At 34.9% G+C, this 14,629-nt stretch overlaps 1 protein-coding gene across 1 annotated transcript in view; it reads left to right on the plus strand.

Moving 5' to 3' along the window:
* Positions 1 to 1,986: 1,986 nt before the first annotated feature.
* Positions 1,987 to 14,629, plus strand: part of LOC128240280 (sterile alpha motif domain-containing protein 9-like) — a 58,443-nt gene continuing 45,800 nt past the window's right edge. Inside the window, exon 1 of the mRNA XM_052956843.1 lies at positions 1,987 to 2,083. The gene's annotated coding sequence lies outside the window, so the exon portion shown is untranslated. The remainder of the gene's footprint in view (positions 2,084 to 14,629) is intronic.

The following is a 14,629-nucleotide window of genomic DNA, read 5'->3' on the forward strand; positions in this document are numbered from 1 at the left end:
GTCAAATCTCAGTACCAATCCCAATTCATTTCCACATTATAACAACAATGTACATGATTACAATTTATTTATTTTTATACCCCCGACAAACGAAGTTTGAAGGGGGTATATTGGAGTCACCCTGTGGTCGGTCGGTCGGTCGGTCGGTCGGTTTGTTGGTCGGTCCGTTGCAATTTACCTTGTCTGGAGCATAACTTAAAAACTACTGGATGGAATTGGATTAAACTTCATACAATGATAGAGCATAATGAGAGGACTGCAGTGTACAATAACCATAACTCTTTTCTAGCTTATTACTGAGTTATTGCCCTTTGTTACTTTTGTTTGTCCGGAGTATAACTTGAAAAGTACTGGATGGAATTCATTGGAACTTCATACAATGGTAAAGCACAATGAGAGGAAGTGCAGTGTTCAAGAACCATAACTCTAACTTAGCTAATTACTGAGTTATTGCCCTTCATTTGCTTTTTTTGCTGTCAAATATTTTTTAAGACATTAACTTGCAAACTACTAGATGGAATTTATCAAAACTTAATACAATGGTGAAGCACAATGAGAGGAAGTGCAGTGCACAAGAACCATAACTCTATTTCAACCAGTTACAGAGTTACTTCACTTACTTATTTTTTTCTTGTCCGGAGCATAAATTGAAAACTATTGGATGGAATTTAATAAAACTTCATACAGTGATAGATCATAATGAGAGGAAGTGCAGTGTACAGGAACCGCAATTCTATTTCTGCCAATTACAGAGTTATTGCCCTTTGTTACTTTTTTCTTGTCCGGAGCATAATTTGAAAACTATTGGATGGAATTTAATAAAGCTTCATACAGTCATAGATCATAATGAGAGGGAGCGCAGTGTACATGAACCGCAATTCTATTTCAGCTATTTACAGAGTTACTGCTCTTTGTTACTTTTTTCTTGTCCGGAGCATAACTTGAAAACTATTGGATGAAATTTAATAAAACTTCATACAGTGATAGATCATAATGAGAGGAAGTGCAGTGTACAGGAACCGCAATTCTATTTCAGCCAATTACAGAGTTATTGCCCTTTGTTACTTTTTTCTTTTCCGGAGCATAATTTGAAAACTATTGGATGGAATTTAATAAAGCTTCATACAGTGATAGATCATAATGAGAGGGAGCGCAGTGTACAGGAACCGCAATTTTATTTCAGCTAATTACAGAGTTACTGCCCTTTGTTACTTTTTCTTGCCTGGAGCATAACTTGAAAACTATTGGATGGAATTTAATAAAGCTTCATACAGTGATAGATCATAATGAGAGGAAGTGCAGTGCACAGTAACCGCAATTCTATTTCAGCCAATTACAGAGTTATTGCCCTTTGTTACTTTTTTCTTGTCCGGAGCATAACTTGAAAACTACCGGATAGATTGTAATAAAAGTTTATACAATGGTACAGCACAATGAGAAGGAGTTCAGTGTACATGAATCATTACACTATTTTAGCAAATTACAGAGTTATTGCCTTTTTCTGTTTGTTTTTTTGTCAAACTTTTGTGCGTACAGTAACTTGAAAACTACTAGATGGAATTTCATAAAACTTCATACAATGATAAATCATAATGAGAGGCGGTGTTCGGGGGTATTAATCACCTTCAGTTCAATTTGTGCTTTAGAAATATTTTCCTTTATGATATTGAGGAATGAGGTTTATGAACATAACAAGAGAATGCGCTCTTAAAAAGTGACAAAAAGTGTCAAAAATAGAAATTAAAAAAAATGCCATAAAGATAATATTATGGGAAAAAATGAGTTGCGCTTGAGATTGAGAAATATCTTGATTATTTTCTTGATATTCCGGCTGTGAGTTGTGCTCAACACAGAATTGTGAATTTATCTACCATCCACACGACGATACTGAAAACAAGTCTAGCTGGATATAACGCATGCGCACAAGTTCTATATTGATATGAATGGATCAAGTATCTTGTTCATTTTTCATTGAAGGCTAAGTGTGTCAGGACTTTTAATATTGGAACTATTTGATACTGGCGATGTATCCACAAAGGCAGAAAAAAGATAAAAGAAGTGATTAGAATGCATTAGTATACAGGTATCATTTTCAGCTTATAACCTACTAATGTTACAGATATGAATTACATAAATACGAGTATACGGAAATAGTTCGCCTTCTATCAGATTTAATCATGATTTCAAAGGTATGTAACAGTTGGAGATGATTAGATATATATTTTCTTGCATACCAGACATGTGTTTTCGGTCATGTGACTAGTGTTGGAAAAATAATTTTGTGTCTTATGGATAGCGACGGAGATAAACACCGTAGTATTGAATATAATGTACTCCATAATTAAGATTAGCCAATTCGGCTGTACTATCTTCAGACTTCTTTTTGTTTCTTATTTAAGTTTGTAAGTTATGGTATATACAAATAAATAATGTTATGTAAAATTAGTGCAAGAATATCAGATAGCCTCATTTTTGTTGCTATATAATAACTCAGATCGAGTATCTACAAATGTAGTGGAACAAATCACACAAGACGTGTACACCGTTCAATGGTTTAATAAGTTTTAGCCTAAGCACAAAATGGCGGGAGTATATTTGATGTGAGTATGCGCAATAACATTGAATAATTAACCGAGACTTACCTTCGTAGATGGGATGGTGAAGGTTGATTGTAATTTCATCTTCTGCAATCTCCAAAAGAGCTCTTGAGAGAGCTGAAGAGATGAAATTACAATCAACCTTCACCTTCCCATCTACGAAGGTAAGTCTCGGTTAATTATTCAATTTCATTTTCTGCATATCCCCTAATTAGAAGAACCCCTCACGAGATTTTAGAGATTTTTCGACAATTTGTTTGCGATGAAGGAAAAGTAAAAAATATTTTTTTTTTAACAGTTTTAATTTTATTTTACAAACATTTTATGTTCTCATATTACTGACTAAGAACAGCTGATTTGAACTTAACCGAATTATGTTCCTTTATCTCCTTAGAATAAAACTTTGCAAAAGTTTTTGCATTAGACCAGCCGGCCGTTTCCAAAATAGTTTGCAAGGAGATTCCTTCGTATTGTACCTTAGACGTGGTAGCTGACCTGGTACTATGTGGTTTAAACATATTGTCAACACCGGCACTTTGTAAAATTTGTTTAGTCCAGCGACTGATTGTAGCACGTGCTGCTGCATTGTGTGGTTTTACTGTTGTTATTATCAAACAGTCACTATTGCGCAGCGGATTTGTTCTTTCAATATATTGAAGCAGTGTGTTCACAATACAAATGTTTCTCTTTCCTGTGAATTCTTTTAAAACAATTTGTTTTAAATGTTTTCCTGGCTTAGTTTGCTTTAACTGTTCGCTTGGCTGAATTGTTACGACTGTTTTATCTGTATTGAATGAAATGTCTTGTAACTTAGTTACATGAAGTGTTTGCCTCTTTGTCCTTTGACTAATAAAAATGGCATACAAAGTTTTTTCGATAACTGTTAAAGCGTTTTGGTTTTCATTTTATGTAGATAATTAAGAACCACATTCACATCCCATGTGTGATGGTTCCGTGGTAGGGATGGCCTACTGTTAAAACAACCTTTCATGAACCGGGATATATGTTCATTTTCATGAATGTTAATATTGCTACAAAGTTTTAAGAAAGTGCTAATAGCACTTCTAGCTGTATTTAGAGCACTGTATTTACAGCCACCCTTGTACAAGTTTGATAGATATTTTAAAACATTGTTTAGATCTGGTTTAACCGAATTAATCTTTGATCCACAGTAGTCAATCTATTTTTTAATATAAACATCATATTGTTTCTTTGTTGAGTTTCTCCATGATTGAAGGATGAGATTTCTAGCGTCTCTTGGTATTTTTTGCTTTTTAAGGGATTTCCTGATAATCGAAAAAGTCCGAGTTTCATCTTTTGCAGTGGGTGTACTGCTGTTGGATTGTTGTGTAGGGATAGGATACCATGGCTGTGTTGGCCATATTGGACACACCAACACTGCCTCTGTTTTGTCTTCCACTATTTTCTGCAAAACCCATGCAATGATGCTGAAAGGTGGATACATGAAGAATAAATCATTTTCCCAAGAAAACGAGAAAGCATCTATTTTGTGAGCTTTGTGGTCTGGATATCTAGAGTTTTGTGTTTAGCCTTGAAGCAAACAGATCAATTTTCATATTTGGGTATTTCTTTGAAATTTCCGCAAACAGTTTCTCAGACATTTTCTTATCTATGCACCTTAACCAAAGATCCCTGGCTAGTTCATTCAGAATGTTTGTTCTTCCCCCGTAATTTTTCAAATATGCAACACTGTTTGTGTTGTCCATGAAAACTTTTATGTGTTTGTCATGTAAGTTTTTACAGAATGCTTTGATGGTAAGCTGACAAGCTTTTAATTCCAATATGTTAATGTGTGATTTTTGTTCTTCTGTCGACCATAAACCTCCATTTTCTGTTTCGTTAAAAAATCCCCATCCTTGCATTGACGAATCGCTGTTTAGGACAAGGTCTGGGGTGCCATGAGATATCTTTTTGTAAGATGTCCTGATATTTTGGACCCACCATTCAAGAATTACGTTGACTGACAATGGTATTGTCATGAAGCTCTTGAAATTTCCTTTATGTACCGTAGTCTTAATTGTTCATCTTTTGCTTTTTCCAGGGGTTTTATATATAATTCTGCATGTTCGACACCTGGAATTGTTGCAACCATTTATTTTCCAATGAGTTTAGCAAATTCTTTAATAGTCGTTCGCCTTACTGACATCATTTGCTGGCACAACTTTTGAATTTCTTCCTTACTAGAATCAGTTAATCTGACTGTCATAGTTAACGAGTACAGTAACAATCCCAGGAAAACAAGTCTTTGGCATGGGTCCAAAACCGATTTTTCAATATTAATTGTAAGACCTATTGGTCCTATTGAGTCAAAAAGTGTTATTGTATCAACAACATTTCGTTCACATTGTTCTCTGGTATTGCCTAGCAAACATGAATCATCTCTGTATGCTGTACTTATATGTCCACGGGATTGCAAGTGTGCAAATGCTGGTTTAAATATTTTGGAAAAAAAACCTTGGGCTACTAGAAAGACCCATAACTAGGGCACAGAATTGGTACTTTATTCCTTGAAAACAAAACTGCACAAACTTCTTGTCATCTTCATTCACAGCAATTGAATACAAAGCGTCTGCTAGATCTACGGAAGCGAACCAACATTTTTTTCGCATGGCTGAGATAGCTGTGGACAACGTTTCCATTTTAAAATGAATTTTGTCTGTGTATTCTTCATTGAATCAGGGTTCGACACTAACAGTAGTCCGGTAGTCCGAGACTACCAGATTTATGGTCGGACTACAAGACATTTTAAGTCAATAGTCCGTCGGACTGCTAGAAGAAAGTAAATATCACATCAGTTAATTGAGCATAAAATCTTTATTACGCTTAAAGTTGCGTAAAACTTGATGTCAAGAAGCCGATTATCACCGGTAAACACTCATTGTAAAGCTTGCCGAGGATGGCCGAGCAGTTCCGGACAACATGGACTGTTAACCGAATTTCGCGCGCATTTCGTATAGCCTTTCGATTAATGTTTAAACCAGTCAGTAGAATGTCTTTATTTAGAAAGGGAAAAACCATTTTCACACTCTATGGTGTGTTTTAATCGTCAGACATGTGCACCTCTGCTTAAATGTCAGCAAGGTAGATTTGGGTCCAAGTGGCAGATTTTCTAAATCCCTTGCATTTTCAGTCAAAAACAATGAAAGATACGATGCAGATAAACACTTGACGGTTTTTACTATATTTAGATTTTCTGAAAATACGTCATAATTATTATGGTTTAGGGTATTGCCAAATGTCGGTGTTTATTTAAAGCAAACAGAAGGAACATTATGTCTGGCTTATGAAATCTTTCAAACTGGCTTTTAGAAGAACAGCTGATAAATTAATCATACTGCCAAAACAGGTATAATGCAGTGTAAGTGCAGACGATGACAGAGTTGTGTGCTTTAATTTTCGCGCCAAAATGTAACATTTATACTTTGAAGCTAGGGCAAATAACAATTAACACCACGCCGATAGCGATAAGGCTACACCTACAGTGTCACATGACCTCTTAATTTAGGACCTCCGACAAATACCCAGAAGCAGACGATAATAATTCAAAAGTTATAAATGACAATCAGATAAAAAAATGCATGGAACATGGTAAAACATAGCAATAAAACCAAGTATAACATTAAATAAGTTCATTATTATTAATTGTATGCAATGTATAATTCAGGTAGAAAAATGTCTAGGCTTTAAAATAATTTATTTCTAAATAACATCGGAATTTTGTTACAGTACAATAACAGTCTCTATTTTAAAACTCAAATAATGGGAAACAAAACATGTATTAATTTCCTATCCGAAAATCAACAAAAAAGATGTTTGTATAGATCCATTGTCAAAACTTAATGGATTTCGCTGTTTTTCTTCCTTTTTCGATTCAGAATCACCTGTTTTATACTAGTGTAATGCATTATTATCATTATTTATATAACTACCTTATTGTTTCTCTCAATGAATAAATTTCCGTTTTAAATGAAATGCAAAACTGTTCTAACAATCAGCATAGAAATTTTGAAACGACCATAGTCATTATACATGCAAAGGTTTTTACTTTGATTTGCGTCATTTTAAAATATGATTTTGTTTTATCTATACGTATATACTTTTTGTGACCTTAAGCTATATATCAAATATTTAATTAAATTTAATAAAAAATGTAACTCACATAAATTGAGGTGTCTTTTTCACTAATATGTCAAACAAACTTAAATGCAAATGTATATGCCTCGGTTTTAAAACTTTTCGCACAATAAGGAGACAAATTTCAAAATCAAACTAAATCCCAAGATATCATCAATATTGTACACGAATTCTCATAATGATATTTCTTATTTTAAGGCTATTAAAACGGAAATATACGTATATTATGTACGTTTACATTAAGACATTTTGAGAATTGAATTAGTCTACTAAACAGTACCTTGTTATCAATTATAATTTTAGCAGCATAAAGGGAAAATGTCAGTATTTCGAATTTCTTAAACTGTCTTTACTATCTCTCAATTATGAGACATAATTTGTGTTAAATATATATAACAGCATAATTACACTACTGTTGATATGTGAGGATTGTCGGAGGTCATGGCGGATAGCAACGGCAACTGATAAGCCCTGCCTAATCTGGACCCTAGTTTGAGTGACAGGCAGCGTCATGTTAATTGTTATCTTACTCCCATACAAAAAAATAATTAATAACACTTTCGGAATTTATTTCATTATGTTTTATTAAGTATTATATGATATGTTGTTTAGATTAACAAAGAATACTGAATAGTAGGATACCAATAATCAAATATTGCTTATCAGTAGGATGTCTGTCATTTGTGCCATAACTTAGCAACGATCTCAGTCGAGGTGTTTTAGTGTCAAGTGATTTATTGCAACATTTTCCTGAAAGTGACAGATTATGGGGTATTTTAGCATGGTTTTTAGATTTTTAATCTGAGGTATTTTAGCATAGTTTTTAGCATTTTTTTGGTTTTAAAATTAAATTTAAAGGCCAAAAATTGTTTTGAAGAATGTGGAAATTTTAAGATTGAGACAGATAAAAATCATGACCAATCAAAGGGTTATACCGACAATGTTCTAAGAAGGCTAAGTTTCACAAAACACTGAAGGCTTTCATTTTATGGACTACCAGAGTTTTTGCTGGACTACCCAGATTTTGGATCCAGTAGTCCGAGGGACTACCTTGTGAAAAATGTTAGTGTCTAACCCAATGAATGGTTTAAGGTTTAAAATTATTCAAATTTAATTGTTTGGTTTTGGTCTGTAGAATATATTTGATATAAATTCTCCTACTTCTGGTTCATTGTTAACTTCTTCTATTACGTGTGCTTTCAAAAACTTTATAATTTCTAAATGTATAAAATGTTCCTCTTGTGGACCAAATTTGTATGGTTTTGGTGTACGCAATTGAAAAGGAGATCTGTTTACTTCAAGTGAATGACCACTTAATGTTTTTAAGATCCATTTATCTTTAGTTATTTGTTTCCAATTATGTAAATGTAATTTTGTTTTTCCTGCTACAGAGTTTTCTATTTTTCAAGATGACTTGCTGAAGACTTACATTTATTTCTTGTTGAATTTCGTTTTCCCTTTCTGTTGGTACTGGTTGTATTTTGGTCACTCGTAACTTTGTTTCTTCTTGTTCCAGTTCTGTTGGTACTGTTGTTTTGGATTCCATTTGTGTTTGAAGCTGTGGCTTTGCCCTAAAAAAGACTTCTTGCAACTGTCATTGTTGTTCACAACGATGATTTTGGTTGATTCCACTGTTTTCAGAGTTTCTTGTAATTTATCAAACAACTTCTCTGCTGTTGGCTCAAGTTTTGCAAGATGTCGATACTTGGGGGCCAGTTCTCGATTTATTTTCTCTCTCCTCAGTCCAGTATTAAGATTCATTCCATTTGTTAGAATTTTGAATGAGTCAGACAAGTGCTTCTTCAATACTTTGTCACCTGAAGTCTGTGCATGGTCCAGTGCTTTTACAATTGGCACTGCTGCTTGTGCAAGCCTGGCATAGGTTTTTTGCAGTATAAAGTCATAACTGCGAGTAGATGGCTTAAGTTGGCGCCAGAAAAAGTCTTCAACAGTTGGGACTTGCAGATGCTCGATATTTTTGGGTCGTTTGTTTCTGTCTTTGATTTCTTTCATTTTGTTATCTTCTGCTTTATTTTTTATGGCTTTGTTTGTAATTTCTGCCATTTTTTGGGATGTTTCATCCCCCATTTGCTCATTTTCCGCTACAAAATGATCTAAATCTGCCCAGAAGTCGTCATCAGAACAGTCATTATTTGGTTCAAGGAACTGTTCAAGATCATCAGAGCTGTCAGATTCCGATTCAGAGGGCGAGTCTATAGCCTGCGTTTTGGAGGGCCCGGGTTCCTCGTCATTTTCCCGTCCTCTCGTTTGATTTCAGCTACCTCTTTTTTGAGATCTTCAAGAGATTTGCTCATCGTTCCCACTGTTTTTGCTATAGAAACATTTTTTTCCATGTTTGTTTCTAACCGTGATAACACGGCATCTCCCCTGCTCTTAACATTAGACTCTTCCGACCTCTCAATGGAGCCCAGCGGCGGGGTTTGATCGTCTTCCATTTAGCCTACAATAAATGTAAAGCTCTTAAATGCAACAAATTTTGTTTGCAGTACATTTTATCAAAAACATTTCTTTGTTTGTGAGTGTCTTTTTATTAATGAGCATTTTGCCTTCAATTTTATATAATGTTCAATGACAGAGTAAACAGATTTTCCATAAAGTTATAAATAACTTGTATCACGTGATATGTTAAAGTAGCATTAACTTTTTAGATAAGTCGACTTGAGCGTATGTAAAACACACATGTAAATGAGTTTGCGTTATATTTTCAGACAGTATAATACTACTGTGTCAGTTCGCGCATAAGTAAAATCGCGCACCACGCGCACATGTTTAAAAGTAGGTCATAATGGCGACCTGGGAACAAAGGTTTTTTTACCAATTATTGAAGAAGAATTCCGATGAATACTTTAGATTTTGAATGCGTTTAGCAATTTTTCGTTCATTATTTCGAAACTCATGTGTTAATTTAATCAATTTAGTTGATTTTCGACCTTAATTTGTGAATTGTTTGACTTTTAGTCGTATCGACAATGGGGAACGTTTCGGAATATCGGTGTATTTTTCCACTGTAATGTTGACTACCTCGGTGGTTTGCCGTGGGTTTTATTGAGACTTTTTAAAGTAAGTTGCCTTTGGAAAACGCAGATTTTCTGCGACTGTAATCTTAATCACGCACGGCATTTACCGATGTGTGAAAGCGTCTACATCTGTAGACAGTACATGTATAATTGATCATTGATTGTATTTCACGAACGTCATCCTGAATATTTCGTCGTGAAATGCAATTGAACAAAATCTTCTAGAACCTGGAAATTCTCATGAAGCTGTAAGTAAGGATTTTAATACAAATATAGCAAATTCTTACCAGTTGATGTAACCTGGGACCAATAATACACGAATGGGACGAAATGTAAAAAAAAAGATATGTAGGAGACTGGGTTCAAACTCGTGTCGCCAAAATTGCAGTCTAGCGTCGTAACCACTAGGCTACGACGGCTTACTCTAATAGGGTTACATAATTAACTCTGTAATATCAAGTGGTAACATCAACTAGCAAATCAGGCATAAAAAATGCATTCTACTAGGTAATCTTTTTTAATGGAAAAATATGAATTAACTGCTGAACTTAAATAAATTGTAAGCTATGTGGTACTTCACTGAGTAAGTTTCAATGCATTTTACACACCAAGTTTATGTCAGTTTTCGACAATTTTTTTATTTTTTCTTGCAAATTGATCATCTGGTGCACAGTTGCTTTAAGGTTGCCTTTTTTGGTAGAATATTTAACATTACATTTAGAAACATGAGAGCAGGATTAGTTATCGGTCCCAGACGTTACATATGATAATGCTTATTTACATTTGTTCATTGCTTCTAATAATTTCATGTCTGTATGCATCCTTATCCTCAGGTTATTTTGTATCTGTTCTCAAGATATTGTCAAATTATTTGTCACATTAATGTGCACAACAGTTTTATTTTACTGATTTTTTATCTCTATATACCTCCAGAAAACATAAATTTATTAATTTAAGATGTACAAGATTTTGGTATGCATGAAGGTCCATGTTTTTTGGAAATATGTTTACAACCTGCAAATAGGGATAAAAGTTCAGATTGGGAGAAATAGAAAATCGGACACAATAGCAAATAACATGGTAAATATACATGTTTTCACCTTTTTGTGCATTCATTATGCTATGAAAGAGTAAGTCTTGTCAAGATTTTGTCTAATTTTCAATAAATTCATTGCTTTATTATCTACAACAAAATCTCATTCATGAAATAGGGAAAAAATATAAATGGGGGGATAGACATTTTAGAAAGGGGAAACAGGCTTAATATGTGAGTTAATTGCACCAAAAAATCACTGTCAGACATGTCAACAGTAAATGAATTCATTAAAGTATAGATGCATGATTATACGTTTACTGTCCTGAAACATTGCAAATACTGTACATTTTTAACAGAAATTTTATGATACATTTTCATTCATCCAGAAAGAGCGGTGATGTTTGTGTTATATCTCACATTTCAGTTTTAAAAACATCTTATAATTAAAAATTGGAGAGTGAGTGAGTGAGTGAGTGAGTGAGTGAGTGGTTAAATAAAAAATCTGTGATATATTTAGTGGTGCTTTTACAGTGTTTGTGATACCATTGAGAACATTTATCACATTGCACTTGGTCGCCTAAGCATTCTGGCAAATTACATACACAATAGTTTACAATTTTAATGATTTTTAGCTCTACTGGCCAAAGGCCAGAAGAGCTTATGCGATGGTAATGTGTACGTAGTATGTGCAACCGTGCGTCTGTGTGGTCGTGCGTTCGTGCGTCTGTAAACAATTGCTTGTGAACATGATACAGTCTTCAGTTTTGATTGTATCTCAATGAAACTTGTACAGTATCTAGATATCCATTAGAGCTGGGTTCCTTTCGAAAACCAGCCAGATCCGCCCATGCATGCCTAGATTATGGCCCTTGATAGTATAAAAAAATGCTATTGTGTAAACAATTGGTTGTGAACACGATACAGTCTTCAGTTTTTAGCTCCACTGGCCGAAGGCCATGGAGCTTATGTCGTCACAGATTGTCCGTCGTGAGTGCGTGCGTGCGTGCGTGCGTGCGTGCGTGCGTGCGTGCGTAAACTTTTACTTTGAACGACATCTCCTCTGAAACTGATAAGCGGATTTTGACAAAACTTCACAGGAATGTTCCTTTGGTGGTCCTTTACCAAAATTGCTCAAATGGTTCCGGTCCATTGCACAATATGGCCGCCAGATCTTAAAATAGCAAAATCTTTAAACGACATCTCCTCTGAAACGGTTCGGCAGATTTTGATGAAACTTGACAGTAATGTTCCTTGGGTGGTCCTTTATTAAAATTGCTCAAATGGTTCTGGTCCATTGCACAATATGGCCGCCACAGCTAAAAATAGCAAAATCTTTAAACGACATCTCCTCTGAAACGGATAGGCAGATTTTGATGAAACTTGACAGAATTGTTCCTTGGGTGGTCCTTAACCAAAATTGCTCAAATGGTTCCGGTCCGCTGCACAACATGGCTGCCAGGGCAAAAAAATAGAAAAACCTTTAAAGAACATCTTCTCAGAAACCGATGATCAGTTTTTGATGAAACTTAACAGAAATGTTCCTTGGATGGTCATTAACCAAAATTTGTTAAATGGTTCCAGTCCACTGCACACCATGGCTGCCAGAGCTAAAAAAATAAAAAAAACTTTATACGACTTGTCGTCGAAACCGATGACCTTTTTTCGATAAAACTTGACAGAAATGTTTGTTTGGTGCTCCTTTACTCAAATTGCCCAAATCATTTCGGTCCACTGCACAACATGGCAGCCAGAGCTATTAAAGTAAAAAATTTTTTTAAATAACTTCTCCTCAAAAATTGATGATTGTATTTCTATGAAACTTGACGAAAATGTTCGTTAGGTGGTCTTTGCTTGAACCTTTTGGCCAGTGGAGCACAGGCACTGATGTGCCTCTTGTTATTGTATCTCAATGAAACTTGTACAGTATCTAGATATCCATTACAGCTCGGTTCCTTTCGAAAACCAGCCAGATCCGCCCATGAATGCCTAGATTATGGGCCATGAAAGTTTTAAAGAAATGCTCTCTATTTTTAGCCAGGTCTGCATGAGCTAATTCTATTTTTAGCCAAGTTTACATGTACATGTAAATTCAAGTCTAGAGTTAAGGGAGACAATTTGCAAGTCTAGGATTTTGAGAGACAATTTGCTTTTTGCTTCTGCAGCTGATTTTGTGAATTACTCTGCCTTGTTCTTGTTGAAAGCCCAGAGGCCATTTTTTAGCTTTAAGTTCTGTAGTTTGCGCATTCATCTTAACAAAATTTGTTGTGAATGTTTAAGTTATGCACCTGGTGTCATTACTGGCCACACCCAGGGTTCACAGGTTTGGTAAACATAAATCTGGAAAGGTTTGAAAATCTTTTTGTGTGTTCGTGCATCCATCTCAGCACAATTGATTGTGAATGTTTGTTCAAATTGATCAATGTTGTCCTTGGATGCCCTTGACTTTGACCTTTTGACCAACTTTTTTTAACTTTTAAAACTACAGAAAATTTTACTATGAGTACAGTTTTGAAAGCATTTTTTTTGTCAGATGACTTTTACTTGGCACATATTAAAATAGTTCATGGAACTAATCTGCTTACAATACTTTCTGGGCTCAGATGTTGAACGTGCTACGTTTTCAGGTAAGCCAAACACAAAACATAAACCATATGTCTGTTGCCTTATACCCATACATACATGCTCTGGATTGATATGACCACAAAAGCCATGCCAGTAGAGCATAGGCCCTTTTGGGCCTCTTGTTGAATTTTTTCGCCGTCCACTGATAGTCTTGGAAGTGATTGGAATTTCAGACATTTCTTCGTTTTCTAAGCATTCTAATAAATGATCACGCAGTTTTAATGAATTAAATAATAAATCGAAACACGGTTTTTGCAGAAAACAAAAAGATGTTGCATGTGCAATGGCATATAAGCCACACTCTACTGCATTGTCTTGTTTTTGGATTGTAGGTACAACGATATTTAGACAGTCTTCATTTTCCCCATAAATCTGCGATAGTTGAATTTTTAGCCCATCCGGAATAATTCTATCATCACGCCGTTCGTTTCCCATGCTGTCGATTAAATAAATTTTATTCTTATTGCGCGGGCGCATCGGCGCCCGGCGCATATATTGATTGTTTAAGAACAGAACAGAACAGACATTTTATTAAGACTTATACTAATGTACATTGTCTAATCACATATAATAATTCACTTAAATATGTTATGTGTTTGTACAAGGTAAGTTTAAAAGTTGAACAAATATTTGTGTTACAGGAGCGTTATGCAATTATTATTATCTACTATAAGGTATAAATATGTAAACGCAGTAGTGTAACAGCTTCATAAACAGGCTATAAAAGAGGATGAAGTGTCCCTGGTGCAATGGGCTTGCGCATGCGGCGTTTTCATTTTTTTTGATCGCGCATGCGCCGTTTCTTACCGTCCGCTCTCGGATAATTCCGAAGCAGTTCGCCATTAGACTGGTTCCTGTTCGATTTTACAATAGAAGATTGGTAATCTTCTAATATGTGAAGCTTTGAAAATATAAGGCAAATTAAAACCAGAGATTTTTTTAAATAACTCTTTTAGAGAAAAAATATCATAAATGCACAGTTGTTGAGAAAACTTCTCTTTTTTATTTAAATATTTTTACATAAAAGAATAAACCACGAATGCGCAGAATGTATCTTACAATAATCTTAGAAAATCTGTGAACCAGTCTATTATCTGGTTACTCGGTTATGACACGTACGGGTCAGATGCAAGCGTCCAGTAGACTAGGGATATCGAGGTCAACACGCTGGCGGTTGGGAA

This window comes from Mya arenaria, chromosome 7, assembly GCF_026914265.1.
Source record: "Mya arenaria isolate MELC-2E11 chromosome 7, ASM2691426v1".
In the NCBI taxonomy this organism is placed as follows: Eukaryota; Metazoa; Mollusca; class Bivalvia; order Myida; family Myidae; genus Mya; species Mya arenaria.